Here is a 14,662-nt window from a genome sequence, read left to right as displayed (position 1 = left end):
TTCTCTTCTCCCCCTCCGCCACTGCCCCCCACCACGGCCGAACCACCACCGCCCGCCCCCAGCACTGCCTCCCACCATCACAACCACCCTCCGCCCCACAACCCTCGAACCCTTCTTCCTTCCCCTCCCTGAACCCCAACCCTAACCCAGCCCCACCAAACCATCCCTGCCGCCACCACGGTTCGCCGCCGCGACGCCCTACGTCATCGCCGCGTTGCCGCCACTACCACCCCACTCCCACCATCTCTCTTAGTTCCATACTTGTGCCTCTAACCACCAGGTTCCGCCGAACGCCACTTTTCTTTCATTCGTAGTTAGTTGCATTTTTTTCGGTTTATGTTCAAAATTAGGCTAGTTAGAGATGCATGTTTGTAGTGGATTCTAGGTGGTTAGGTAGCCAGGATGTGGTTAGTGGATTTAGGCCTGATAATTGCGCTGTTCTTGCTCCTTGTTTTATCAATTTCACAATTCTGATTTTGCTGTGATGATCGTATTGTTCATATGCTGTTCTTCACTGTTTCTTGCTGCTTTTACACTGCCCTTTCATGTTCATATTACTTGTGTCTATTTGCAGCTTTATTTTAATTTATATGAACTATTCTGCTTGCTGTTTATTACCCGGGAACATCTAATTTTAGCCGGAATGCTGCCCAACTTTCTGCAAATTGTTTTGATTTTCATTCATGTTTTGGTTTTGACAATTTGAATTCTGCATTACTTAGCTTTTACCAAATCAATTCATGAATGCACGGGCCAGCATTCTTATTCCTTTCGATTTCCTGGTTGATAAATTGCACTATTGATAATTCGATTTTAATTTTTGCTATTTTTATATCTTTATGAATCATCATCAATAACCTCATATTTTTGAATATGAGTTGCCTAGTCTTTAAATTTATGAATTTCTTGTTACTTAGGAAACATTTATCAATGCCACTTCCTTTAACTTTCTTTCTCCGAACTTACTGCTTTCCACTTTTTCACTTTTTAACCACTTTTAACTTTCTAACTTCTCCCTTTGCCTTTTTACTAACTCCTTCAACTTTTTAACTCATGGCATGATTATTGTTTTTCCTAATTAACAGGTATTCTACTTATAATATATTTTGGATTGTGATTTCTCGTCTCAGCTTTTTAACTCCGAAACAATCCAAAATGCACAATTATTCAACTCATTTCATAATTCTACTGCTCTTTTGTCACTATGTGCTTATCTTGTTAATTGCCTACTTGTTTTCCTATTTTTATTCTTCAATTATATCCTAGATTTCTATTTTTCAGGATGTCTGACCCTCAGTGCAAGGGAAAAGGCAAAGCCACCACTGGTAAAAGGAAAAGAGGTGAATCTTCTATGTCTATCTTGGACATTATGCATGATGACTCCTGGCGGGAAAAGCACTTTACCTCGCAGGAGAAGGCTGACCAGCTCCTCCCTGCCAATGATCCCACTAAATTTGCAAACAGATACTGTGAGCTAAAGTATCTAGTGTTTTCCACCTCCAGAAACCTGTACCTGGAGAGGACTCTGAAAATTCCAGAAGAACTACAGCAGTACACCTCCGATCAGATCAAACAGAGAGGCTGGTTCTTCTTGGAGAGAAACTTGACAGAGATCAATGCTTCTTGGGTAAGAGAGTTTTACTGCAACTATTTCAAGACTTCTCTGGATGCAGTGCACCTCAGAGGGAAGCAGATACTGGTCACTGAAGAGGCCATTGAGGATATTCTGCAGCTTCAGCCTAAGTCAGATCAGCCTAACGGTTACCAAAAGGCTGAAGAGGACATGCACTTTCTGAGATTTGACTGGGATGCTGTCAAGCAGAGGATAGCCCTTGATCCTACTGTCCCCTGGGTCATGGGAAAGAACACAACAATGCCTAAGGGAATCAAGCTGATGTATCTGAATGATGAGGCTCGACTCTAGCACCAGATCCTGAGCAACTTTGTTATGCCGAGCACTCATGAGACGGAGTTGCCTGCTGCTATGATCACCCTCCTCTGGTGTGTGATGGAGGGTAAGGACCTGTATCTTCCACGATTCATCCGGTATTACATGGCCAGGGTCCATGTCAAAGGCACTCTCCCTTTCCCATATCTGATTACCCAGCTCGGCTGTCGAGCTGACGTGCCTTGGGAGCTGGCTGATGCGAAGCCGACTGCTACAGACTGCAAGAAGATCATTCCTCACAGCAGGAAGTTTCTGGCTTTAGGCTACAGACCTCCATTCCTTACTGCTTCTGATGAGACAGCCACGCCTTCAGCTGCCCTTTCTTCTTCCACTACTGCACCAGCCACACCCACTGCACCTCCACTTGCCTCAGAGCCCATTTACCACCTCGTGCACCGCTTATTTCAGTAGCTGGACCAGATGGAGCGCCCAATCGGCGACGATATGAAAGATCTGAGTGTCGCAACAAGCGACGCTATGAGCACCTTAAGTTGATGATCCGATCTGGTGGCGACTTCCCCTCCGAGCCTGACACACCATCAGAGACATCTGAGGAGGAGGCAGAGGAGCATGAGGAGGAGACCCATCCACAGAGAGAAGCTGAGCAGGCAGGCTCAAAGCAGGCTGCGCCACAGCAGGAGGAGCTACACCAGATACGGGCCGCAGATCCAGAGATTCCTATCCAGTCAGAGCCTCCACTGCAGCAGACAGATCCTCCTACCCTCATCCAGTCTGCAGACCCTCAGTCCACCACAGAGACTCTAGTAGCCCATCCTTTCGGTGATGACACCCCTTCACACCCAGCTTGAGTGAGCATCGAGGACGATGCTTTATTTTAAGTGTGGAGAGGTAGCCATCCCTGACATATCTTTTTGGTGAATCACTACAGACTCTTTTTATATTATTTTGTTTATTTTTCTGTATTTTTATCTTTTTGTTTATTTTTCAGTACTTGTACACTATTCTTTTGCTGTATTTTTACTCTATTTCTGCATTTTGCACTTTAGTTTATACCTTAGCCAGTTAGTTTAGTTGCAATTCTAACTTATTAGTTATAGAAAATGTGGATTAATTAGTATAGTTTACCCTTTTAGCATATGATAGTTTGGTTTAAATTGAAAATAAAAGGAAGTAAACTAGAAACTCTAGTAAATCAAAATAATCCACACACCTTGTATATATAGCATTACATGTTAGTTAGTTAACAACATTTCATCAAGGAACAACACTAAAACTTTAAAGGCACCCTAAAATTTACATTGAGAATAATAGGAACTCTTAATTTTTACTTGCATGACATGTACAACTGATATATGTTTTTTGAGCTGGAGAACACACAGCCTGTGAGTCTTGAGCTTAATTGTATGGTTACATTCAAACCATAATTTTATTCCTGTGTGTTTTGCCCTTCTTTTTCATTCTGATGTTCTTTACTTTGTTTTAATCTATATGTCCAATTATAGAATATAGATACATACCAAGAAAGTGATTGAGGCCATCATTGGAATTTTTTCTCACTTATCCCAAATTAGCCTACCTTTTACATCACCCTTGTTAGCCCCCTTGAGCTTTTTAAATCCCCTCCTGTTCTATAAACCACATTACTAGCCTTAAGCAGAAAGACAAAATAAAAATCCCAAGTTGAATCTTTGGTTAGCTTAAGATAGAAATTGTGTATTGCTTAAGTGTGGGGAATTTTTATGGGAACATGGGATGATAGAAACAAAGTAGGAATAAAAAAAAAAGAATAATATGTTTCAAAATAAAAATTTGGGATGCATGCTCATGTGAAATTAAAGCAATTGAATTGCTATGTGCATTGAAAAAAAATTTATTTATATTTAAATAAAGGAGATACAAATATTTCCCAATTGCAAAATAAAAAGAATCAATGCACATGGGACAAAGTTAAATTTAATGCATGAGTTTGCACTACAAAATGGAAAAATTTGGGCAAATAGGTTAAGAAACTTTGATTTATAAAATATGTATGTTAGGTGAGATCTTAGACCAATCAAGGATTCACTTATTAGCTCACTTAGCCTTATACATATATCCTTACCTTTACCTTGGCCCCATTACAACCTTGAAAAGACCTCATGATTTTTGTATGTCTGTATTCTATAATTGTTGATTGGTTAGATGAAGAACAAAGTTATAGAAAGTAAGGATAAAAAGAAGAATAGAGTGATTAACCCAATAAACACTGAGTGACTAGAGAGTAAACACAAAATCCAGTGAGGGTTCAATAGCTCATCACCATATATTTCTGCTTAAATTGTTAATTGTCTTGCAAGTTTGTAAAATATTTTTACCCATCTCAATTGTAAAATTGCTTTAACATTATCTAGTGTTTGGCTATGTGACGGGTCCCCCAAGGGTGTATTGGTAAAGATTTTCTTCAATAAGATCGCGTTGCAAGTATAGCTCTACCAACAACAATCCTCGGGTGTCAAATTTAGAAGAGGGATTTGGTTGTCACAAGTTCAACCCCAATAGAAATAACCGAAGAATTCAAACCTCGGGTCGTCTCACAAGGAATGGGCAAACATGTGCTTCAACATTGGTTAGAAATCCGGGGTTGTGAGTTATGAGCATGAAAATAAATGGAAATCTTAACAAGCAAGTAATCTTAAATTGTAACAAATTAATTCAATTAACTAAGCGAAACATGAGCAATTCCAATAAACAAGTAACATTCCAATTAATTCTATTATAAACCAAACAAGTAACTATAACTAAGGCAAATAGTTGAGAAATTTGGTTTTCAAATATGAATAATAAAAGCAACTCTTGGCTAGGCATGGGAATTGAGGTCACCATCCTTGTCTAACAACCATATCTTGACAATTATGAGGAACCAAGCTCATTAAGTCTACTTCCAAAAGTCTTAAGTACGTAATATCTACTCCTAGACTTGAAGTACGTCAAATGGCTTTGATCACATCAACCCATAAGTCCCAACCTACCTACTAATTAGATTAGTAGTGGGTTGGCGTCAATGAGTATCAAATTGACCACTAAGGGCTCCCAAATCATCAAATCCATTAGACCCAATGACTCAAGTTTATCCAATTCCCTTGACCTAGGCTAAGAGTGAAGGAAACTACTCCATAATCAAAGTAAACAATTCATCAAATACATGGTAAGCATTAACAAAAGACATGTTCAAAATAGCAATCAAATTGAAATCTACAAGTACCCACTAACAATTATCAACATACAATCATCCAAACAACAAAACTAAACATAGAAATCATCAATGTAACATCAACAAGTCAAGATTCACAACATTCATGAAATGGGTATAAAATGACAATTAACACGGATTCATAAAACTATCACTAGATATAAGCAAAATTGTAACAAGGAATTCAAATTGAACAATTAAAACTAGTAATTAACAAAATCCAATTCACAATCCAACAAGAGAAGATCGAATTGAAACTAGATCTAGAGAGGAACAAGGGTTTCTCTCTCTAGGATAACCAAAGAAAACCAAAAACTAGCTAAAATTGTGTCTTAGTGTAAAAATGATTGATCCTCCCTTTCTCCCTAGCATCCTTGGGTCTTTTCCATGCAGAAATAGCTTGAAATTGGCCTGATGAGCCTCAGAAATCGCCAGGCATGATTTCCTTTAATGAGGTCACGTGCAGCTTCCCACGCGTGCGCGCCATGCGTACGCGCGCGCCGATTGCTTTTGCGATCCACGCGTGCGCACCAAGTGCGCGTGCGCGTTGATAGGAATTTTTTGATCCAGGCGGATGCATCCATCCTTGCGCGCCGCTTCCAGCCAACCTCATCCACGTGTGCGCATGGAGTGCGTGGGTGCGCCGATGCTGCTTCTCCCAAGATTTCAATTCTTCATGTTCCTCCCTTTTTGTACATGCTTTCTCCCTCTCTTCTAAGTCATTCCTACCCTATAATTCCTGAAATTACTCAACAAATACATCATGGCATCGAATGGAAATAGAAGAGGATTAAAATATGGCAATTTTAAGGCAAAATAAGCATGTTTTCCATCATGGAGCAATATTGAGAAGTGAACACAAAACTATGCATTTCTTGCGAATAAGTGTGAGAAATATTGATAAAATCCCCCAAAATAAGCACAAGATAAACCACAAAATCGGGGTTTATCAAATCTCCTCACACTTAAACCAAGCATGTCCTCATGCTTAAAATAAAAAGACCAAAGATCATGGTGAGAAAGGGTTTATGAAATGCAAACTATCTAAATGGATGCATGCAACTAATGTAAAATCATCTACCTACTTGGTCAAGAGTTAATCTATCCTCCAAGAATACATGTGAGCATATAGGGTGAAAATAGTATGTAATTCATGAATCCTACCAAATTGAATACCACTAAGGAGTGCATATGACTTGCTAAACAAATGCTTGTGAAAGCCGGGAACAAGCATTGAGCGTCGAACCCTCACCGGAAGTGTATCCGCTCTATTCACTCAAGTGTATAGGGTTCGTCACTCAATCTTCTCCTAATCATGCTTTCCAAGATTTGTCTTTCATCTAACAATCAACAATTACTTAATGCATGCTTACAAGTATCATGAGGTCTTATTCATGGGTTGTAACGGGGCTAGGGTGAAGGTAAGGATGTATATGGCCAAGTGGGCTTAAAATTTGAGTCCTTGATCAACCTAGGATCCACTAGACACATAGAATAATCTATACTACTACAATACATTACCTAGCTACCCTTGACTTTTACTCTTTTTGCATACTCATGCATTCTTTCCAATTCACACCCATATGCATTGTTTTTGTTACTTTATCTTGGGGCATCTTTGTCCCCTTTCATTGCTTTCTCTCTTCTCTTTTTTTTTGTTTTTTTATTATTATCCCCTTTTCTTGGGGTTTCTTTGTGAACAAAAGTTTCAATGCATACATTTTAATCATTCAACACATGAGTATGTTTCCAAATCCTAGAATTTCTAATTACACTACAATTACACACCTATATATCTATCCTAATTCCCCAAGTATACCTTCCTATTTGAATGATACACATCCTAACTTACCTAAGCTAATCAAGGATCCAAATTCAGAGACATTCATGGTTTTTCACTTAGGGCTGTTGATGTGCTCTATCTAAGAACAAAAAGGGGGTTTATCATAGGCTCAAAATTGGTTAGCAATGGTAGATAAGAGGGTTAAGGCCATTTGGGAAAAGTGACTATTGAAATGATGGCCTCAATCATGTAATTGCATTCATACACAAAGCAATGGACATATATAATCAGACAAAGCAAGGATCACAATCATAGAGAGAGATATGCACACAAGAATGGAAATAATGGTTAGAAGATGTAACCATGCAATAGGCTCAAAATTTTCATGCTTGTGTTCTTAGCTCAATCACTATGTTCCAAAATACATTCTTAAAGCAAGTTTACTGCAAAAAAAAAATTCAGAATTTTGGTAGGTCACCCAAAACATAGTTTCTTGGAAAGGAAGTTATTATTTTGACCAAGTAACTCTATAGAAACTAACTATCATGCAAAGGGTATTTACAAGCAAAACTAACTACACACGCAATATACTAACTTCTAAGCAAAAATAAATCCATGGGTATCGAAGGGAAGAGATTGTTACCAATGGAGATCAGTCGAACGACCTCCCCACACTTTAGAAATTAGCACGGTCCTCCGTGCTACGAATAATACGCAAGGGAAGGTCGGGACCGGAACCTTTACTATCCCCTTCATCAGAACTCCCATCACTTGGGTTTGAGGTAGATGCGAATATTTCGGGTTCCTCCATGCTAGGGGTAACACAACGCAGAAGCTTCTTAATGTAAGTATATCGGCGGTGGTTGCGCCGCTCATATCTATCAAGCTTCCGGTGAAGATCTTCTATCCTTTGATGTGTGGATCTCACTGGTGGCAATGATGAGCTAGAAGGAAAAAGAAGTGGCGGGGCTATGTCGAGGCTTGGTTTGTTCATGGGAAGGTGTAGGTATTTTTCACTTGGGACCACATCGCCCTTAGCCGGAACTATAATCTTTTTGTCCTTGGCTTCCCAAGAAACACCCGCAGCAGTAACTAGATCAGATACCAATGCTGGAAATGATAAATTACCCCGGTCGTGAACTTGACTCATCGCTTGCTTGACAAGAAGTGGAATGTTCACCGGCTTCTCCATGAGAACACACCAAACAAGCAAGGCGAGGTCTGCCGTGAGGGACGACTTGTGAGTGCTAGGTAGCACATAGTGAGATAGGATCTGGGCCCAAGCTCTAGCTTCCACAGTGAGGAAGTGAGCGTCAATGCTCTTGGGCCTCATCCACAGTCGACCATGGATCCAAAATGCCTCTGGTTCAGCAATGACTCGGAGGATCGAGTCCCAATTGAATCCAAACTTCTCTCGCTGACGTAAGACTTCTTGGTAGCCATCCATGTCACTTGATACCAGTAGAACATTAAGCACTTGCTGAATAGCCTCTTCTGAAACCGAGACTTGCTTCCGGCGCATGTATACCGATTGAAGAGAGGGAAGATGGTAGTTAGTGTAGAATTCTTTCACCCAAGAGAGGTTGATTTCCCTTGGTTTCCTCAAGAGAAACTTCCATCCTCGCTGTTCAATGCGGGGCAAAATATAAGGAGCAACCTTGTCCGGCGGAGCAAGTAGATGCTCAGGACGATAGTTCCTTACAGCTATGGAGGGGAACATAAGTTCATAGAAGCGGTTGGAGAACCTTGAAGAATCTTTCGCCAGTTTGCCCTTGTCATTCTCATCAATAGGAGCGGGTGTCTTCCCTTTTTTAGGTAGGGGTTTGGCTCCTAATGAAGAGCGCGCCTTAGAGTTTGACCTTTGGGGTGCCCTTTTTGCGGCCGGTTTCCTCGAAGCTATCTCCTTGCCTTTCTTGGTGGCCATCCTAAAAAGGAAGGGAAGGAAGGAAAACATTAAACCCAAGAATCAATTTGACAAAAACATGCAAGTGACTTGTAGTGCCCATTGTGAATGTAAAAGCAAGGGTCATGACACTTGGCATGGGATGCAAGAGGAAGTAAAGCATACAATGGCATGAGAAGAGTAATCTCAAGCATCCATAATAAAGAGCAAGTCATGTTCAATTAATATCTAATTGGCAAGTATGAACTTTAAGCACACAAATTAGACTCAATGCATTTAAGAGAAAGAAAGTGAACGAGGAAGGAGCACTAATTTGAAAGTATATGACTAAAATGAACCAAAATGGTATGTGTGCATTTCCTCGAACACTTGGCATGCAATAATCAAGCAATGAGCAATTATGAGATACTAAACCAATTCAAAGCCCAAAATGGAACATCAATCATCACATAAACATCACACACTGGCAAAGATAAGAAAAAAATGACAAAAGATCTATTAATGCAAATTAAGTTCAAATTCAACATCCATGGAGAAATAAGGAAAAAGGAAAAGTAAGCAAACAAAAAGAAAGAAACATCATCATGCAAGCAAAAGAGAAACTAAGTAAAGCAATAAGAAGCATCTAACTAGAAGAAATAATGCAAGAGAAAATGGAAGTAAAGAAATGGAAGAAGTGAAACCTTGAAAAGTATGAAGAAACAAGGTTGAATCTTCTTTTGTGAAGATGAGAGAGAAAATAGGGGAAGTGTAGTGCCACCGGAAAAGGAGGTTGTCGCCGGTGAGTGGCCGGAGACAGTGGTGGTGGGTTAGGGAAGAAGGAAGAAGAGAAGGAAAATGATGGAGGGAGAAGGAAAAGAAACTAAGAAAGAAAAGAGGTTGAGGGAGAAAGAAAACAGGACCAGGCGCGAAAGTATAAAACTGACTCACGCAACCGGCGCGCGCGCGCGCAAGGTGCACTGGCACATCGGTGAGGGTACTGGCAGAGGACGCGTACGCGTCAGTGGCGCTCGCGCGCGAGGGAAGTTGTGCCTCAGGCACAAAAGTGGCGCAAAGTTGGCTCAAGTCTCTGGTTTTTGTACCAGAGTGAAACAAGGAGGCAGGCGCGCGGACGCACACATTGCGCGGACGCGTGCTTGAGGTATTTCGCGACTGGCGCGGATGCGCACAACGCACGGACGCATCAGTTTTGGCACAGGGTTAGCCCAATTGTGGCACAACTCTCTGTTTTTTGTACCAGAGAGCCCACATATCTCCATCGGCGTGCGCGCGCACCGTGTGCTTGCACATCGATGGTTAAATTGCAATGGTGTGCGCAGAGGGCATGTACGCAAATGCGTGGGTGCCTGGCGCGAGTTGGGCACAAAGTGGGCATGACTCTCGGGTATTTGGCCCAAGAGTGGAATTGCGCTACCGGTGCGTCGGTGCCCTTCTTCAAAGAATTTTTTTTTTGTTTTCTTTATCTTTTTTCACATCCTATCTATATGAGCATCCTATCTATCCGATAAAATCAACAAAGCTAGCATTCCTATGCACTCAATCAATCATCAAGAGATCACAAAATTCACAAGAAACTAAGGATACAAATAAGATGGTATAAACAAGGAAGATCTTACCACAGTGGGGTGCCTCCCACCAAGCACTTTTCTTTAACGTCCTTAAGTTGGACGGTCCTTTTCTTAAGCTTCCTCTCTTCTTGGTGCATCCTCCAATATGTACACATCTAGCTCTTTTGGGGGCTTGTAACCATGATACTTCTTCACTCTATGTCCATTCACTTTAAAAGTTACTTCACTCTTGGGATCAAACAATTCCACCACTCCATAGGGCTTCATCTCCTTCACCTTGAAAGGTCCTTCCCATCTAGAGCGGAGCTTGCCAGGCATGAATCGGAGCCTTGAGTTGTAGAGGAGGACCTCATCACCTTCTTGAAAGTCCTTCTTCCGGATGTGATGGTCATGGAATGCTTTAGTCTTTTCCTTGTAGATTCGGGCATTCTCATATGACTCGTTGATAAACCACTATTTTATGGTTTATCTTGTGCTCAATTGAGTGGTTTTTATCAACTCTTTACCCACTTATTCATACTATTTGCATTGTTTTACGTTTTCCTTCCTGATTTTGTGCTATGATTGAAAACATGCTTCTTTAGCCTTTAAATTGCTTATTATTAATCCTCTCTTATTACCATTAGATGCCTTGATATGTGTGTTAAGTGATTTCAGAGTTTATAGGGCAGGAATGGCTTAGAGGATGGAAAGGAAGCATACAAAAATGGAAGAAATACAAGAAGTTTAAGGAACTGCAAAGCTATCAGCCTGACCTCTTTGCACTCAAACCCATAACTTTAGCTACAGAGGTCCAAACGATGCGGTTCTAGTTGCGTTGAAAAGCTAACGTCCGAGGCTTCGATTTGATATATAATATGCCATAGTTGCCCTGACGCTAGGCAATGCAAACGCGTGCTCCACGCGGACGCGTCGTAGTGACAAAAAATCAGCGTGTTTGAATTCGAAACTAGCGAATTCTGGGTTGTTTCTGACCCAGTTCTTGGCCCAGAAAACACAGATTAGAGGCTATAAAGTGGGAGGATGCATCCATTCATAATCATCAGCTCATAATTCATTTTTCATAATTTAGATGTAGTTTTTAGAGGGAGAGGTTCTCTCCTCTCTCTTAGGATTATGATTAGGATTTATATTAGGATTTAGGATTTCAACTTCTTCTCAGGTTCAATGTTCCTTTAATTTATTTTCTATTTTTATTCTATTACTTTAATTGTTATTTATCTTTTCAATTTGGCTTATGAACCATTCATGTTAGGATTTTTCTTAATTAATATAATTTGAGGTATTTCAGATTTATGATTTTTACTTAGCTTCTTATGTTCTTGGCTTTAATTTGATGAATTGATAAATTGGAGACCCTTGAGTTGGAAGACTCCAGAGTTAATTGGTGATTGGCTCTCTTGCCACTAACACTAATCCTTCCCAAGGGAGAGGATTAGGACTTGTGAATAGAAATTGGCTCCTAACTTAATTTTCCTTTATTTAGTAAAGGATAACCAAGTAGAACAACAACCAATTACCATTACACTTGGAAAATCCAACATGGATAGAACTTCCAATTAATCATTCTACCAGTCAAGGCTTCTTATTTATATATATTGCTTTAATTTATAACTATATCTGTGCCCATTGTCCAAACTCCAAATTTCTCAGAAAACTCATAATCAATAATAAATCATACTTCCCTGCAATTCCTTGAGAAGACGACCTGAGGTTTAAATACTCGGTTATCAATTTTATTGGGTTTGCTTAAGTGACAACCAAAACTTTTGTACGAAAGGATTTTTGTTAGTTTAGAAACTATACTTACAACGCGATTATATTTATGAATTTCTTTACTAGCAGAAATCTAATCGTCAAAATGGCGCCGTTGCCGGGGAATTGCAAACGTGTGCCTTATTATTGGTTATTGTAAATATTTGCTTATTGCTTGTTTATTTGTTTTAATTTTTGTTTTTAATTTTTTTTCTCTTTTTCATAAATTAAGAGGTTATTGCTTTTTATTTAGTTATTAAAAAATTTTTTTTTTCAAAAATTTGTTCTTGGTGTTCATCTTGATCTTCAAGTTATTCTTCATGTTCATCTTAATCTTCAAGTTGTTCTTAGTTGTTTTCTTCGTTTTGATCTAAAAATTTTAAGTTTAGTGTCATTTTATTATTTTTCTCTTTCTTATTAAATTCAAAAATTCAAAATTTAAAACTCAAATTTCAAATTTCAAATTTCAATTTTCAAAATTCAAATTAAAAAAAAAATTTAAAATTCAAATTTCAATTTTCAAAATTCAAATTTAAAAATTTAAAATTCAAAATTCAAATTTCAAAATTTAATTTTCAAAATTTAAATTTTAATAACCTTTTTAATTTAAAATTGTTTTTATTTTTGTTTTTAATTTGTATTTGCTACTATGAACTCTCACCCCTTTGGCTATGAGTCTGGTTACAATTATGTTGCAGGAAGAAGAAATTACAATGAAAACAGGTATCAAGGTTGGAACAATCAAAGATGGGAGGAGCCACAAGGATTTAATCAACCCTCTTGGCAACAACCCCCTCCAATGTACTATAACCAACAACCATTCTGTGATGCATACCAAAATGATGACTATAGTGGACCCCCTTGTAATTACCAACAAGGCCCACCATATGATTATGAACCGCCTCCTCAACATAGCTTTGGACCACCATACTCACAAGCCCCTTTCCACCATTCACCTCCATATGACCCTATTGATAAACCCATATTTTATGATATATTTTGTGCTCAAATTAAGTGATTTATTCAATCCTTCACTCACTTATTCATGAAAATTGCATAGTTTTACTTTCCCTTCCTTATTATGTGATGTATGTAAAAATAATTATTTTAATTACCCTTTACTTCCATTCGATGCTGTGATTCGTGTGTTGAGTAGTTTCAGATCTTCTAAGGCAGGAATGACTTAAAGGATGGAAAGAAAACATACAAAAATGGAAGAAAAGCACAAAACAGAGTTTTTGGAGAAACTGGCAGTGACGCGATCGCATAGACGACGCGGCCGCATGCCAGCGCAAAATGGCAGTGACGCGACCGCGTGATTGACGCGATTACGCGCCTTAAGCGAAACGCATATGACGCGGACACATGACTGAAGCAACCGCGTGATAAAGAAAACTCCAGATGACGCGACCGCGTGACCCACGCGGACGCGTGACAGAGGCCACACACCAGAAATTATAGAAAATGCTCTCAGCGATTTCTGAAGCCCTTTTTGGCCCAAATCCAAGTCCAGAAGGCACAGATCAGAGGTTATGAAGTGGGGGAATGCATCCATTCAGAGGAGAGTCTCCAATTATTCACTATTCATGATTTAGATGTAGTTTTTAGGGAGAGGTTCTCTGCTCTCTCTTTTAGGATTTAGAATTAGGATTTCTTTTGCTTTCAGGATTATCTCTTTTTATCAGGTTCAATATTCCTTTTTAATTACTTATTTTCTCAATTTAATTTATGAATTCTTCTATGTTATAGATTATTCTTTGAATTAATGTTATTTGAGGTATTTCAGTTTATGATTGCTTTCTTTTATTTATGTTACTGTTGCTTCCAATCTAAAGACATTTTTATTCAAGTAGATTTACTTTTTCCCTTTTGGCCTTGGTTAAGAAATCAGTAACTCAGGAGTTATCAAACTCAACATGATTGATAATTGTTATCTTTGCTAATTGAATTGAACTTCAATAATCCCAATCTTTCCTTAGGGATTAACTAGGATTTGAAGATCAGACTAATTAGTCACTTGACCTTTCTTTGCTTTAAGTAAAGGCTAACTAAGTGGAATTAAGATTCAATCTTCATCATCATTGATAAGGATAACTAGGATAGGACTTCCAATTTCTCATACCTTGCCAAAAGTTTATTTTACAGTTATTTATTTATTTTACTTGCCATTTAAATTACTTGTTCCTCATCTTTAAAACCCCAATTTACAATCTTCATAACCAATAATAAGAACATACTTCCCTGCAGTTCCTTGAGAAGACGAACCGAGGTTTAAATACTTCGGTTATCAATTTTTAAGGGGTTTGTTACTTGTGACAACCAAAACGTTTGTACGAAGGGATTTCTGTTGGTTTAGAAACTATATCTACAATGCGACTATTTTTGTAAAATTCTTTACTAGCAAAAATCCTAACGTCAAAATGGCACCGTTGCCGGGGAACTGCAATCGTGTGCCTTATTATTGGTTATTGTAAATATTTTTCTTTTACTTGTTTATTTGTCTTTATTTTCTCCT

This window comes from Arachis hypogaea, chromosome 12 (genome assembly GCF_003086295.3).
Source record: "Arachis hypogaea cultivar Tifrunner chromosome 12, arahy.Tifrunner.gnm2.J5K5, whole genome shotgun sequence".
Classification (NCBI taxonomy): domain Eukaryota; kingdom Viridiplantae; phylum Streptophyta; class Magnoliopsida; order Fabales; family Fabaceae; genus Arachis; species Arachis hypogaea.
The sequence above is the reverse complement of the archived record's forward strand: the minus strand, read 5'-3'. Positions refer to the sequence as shown.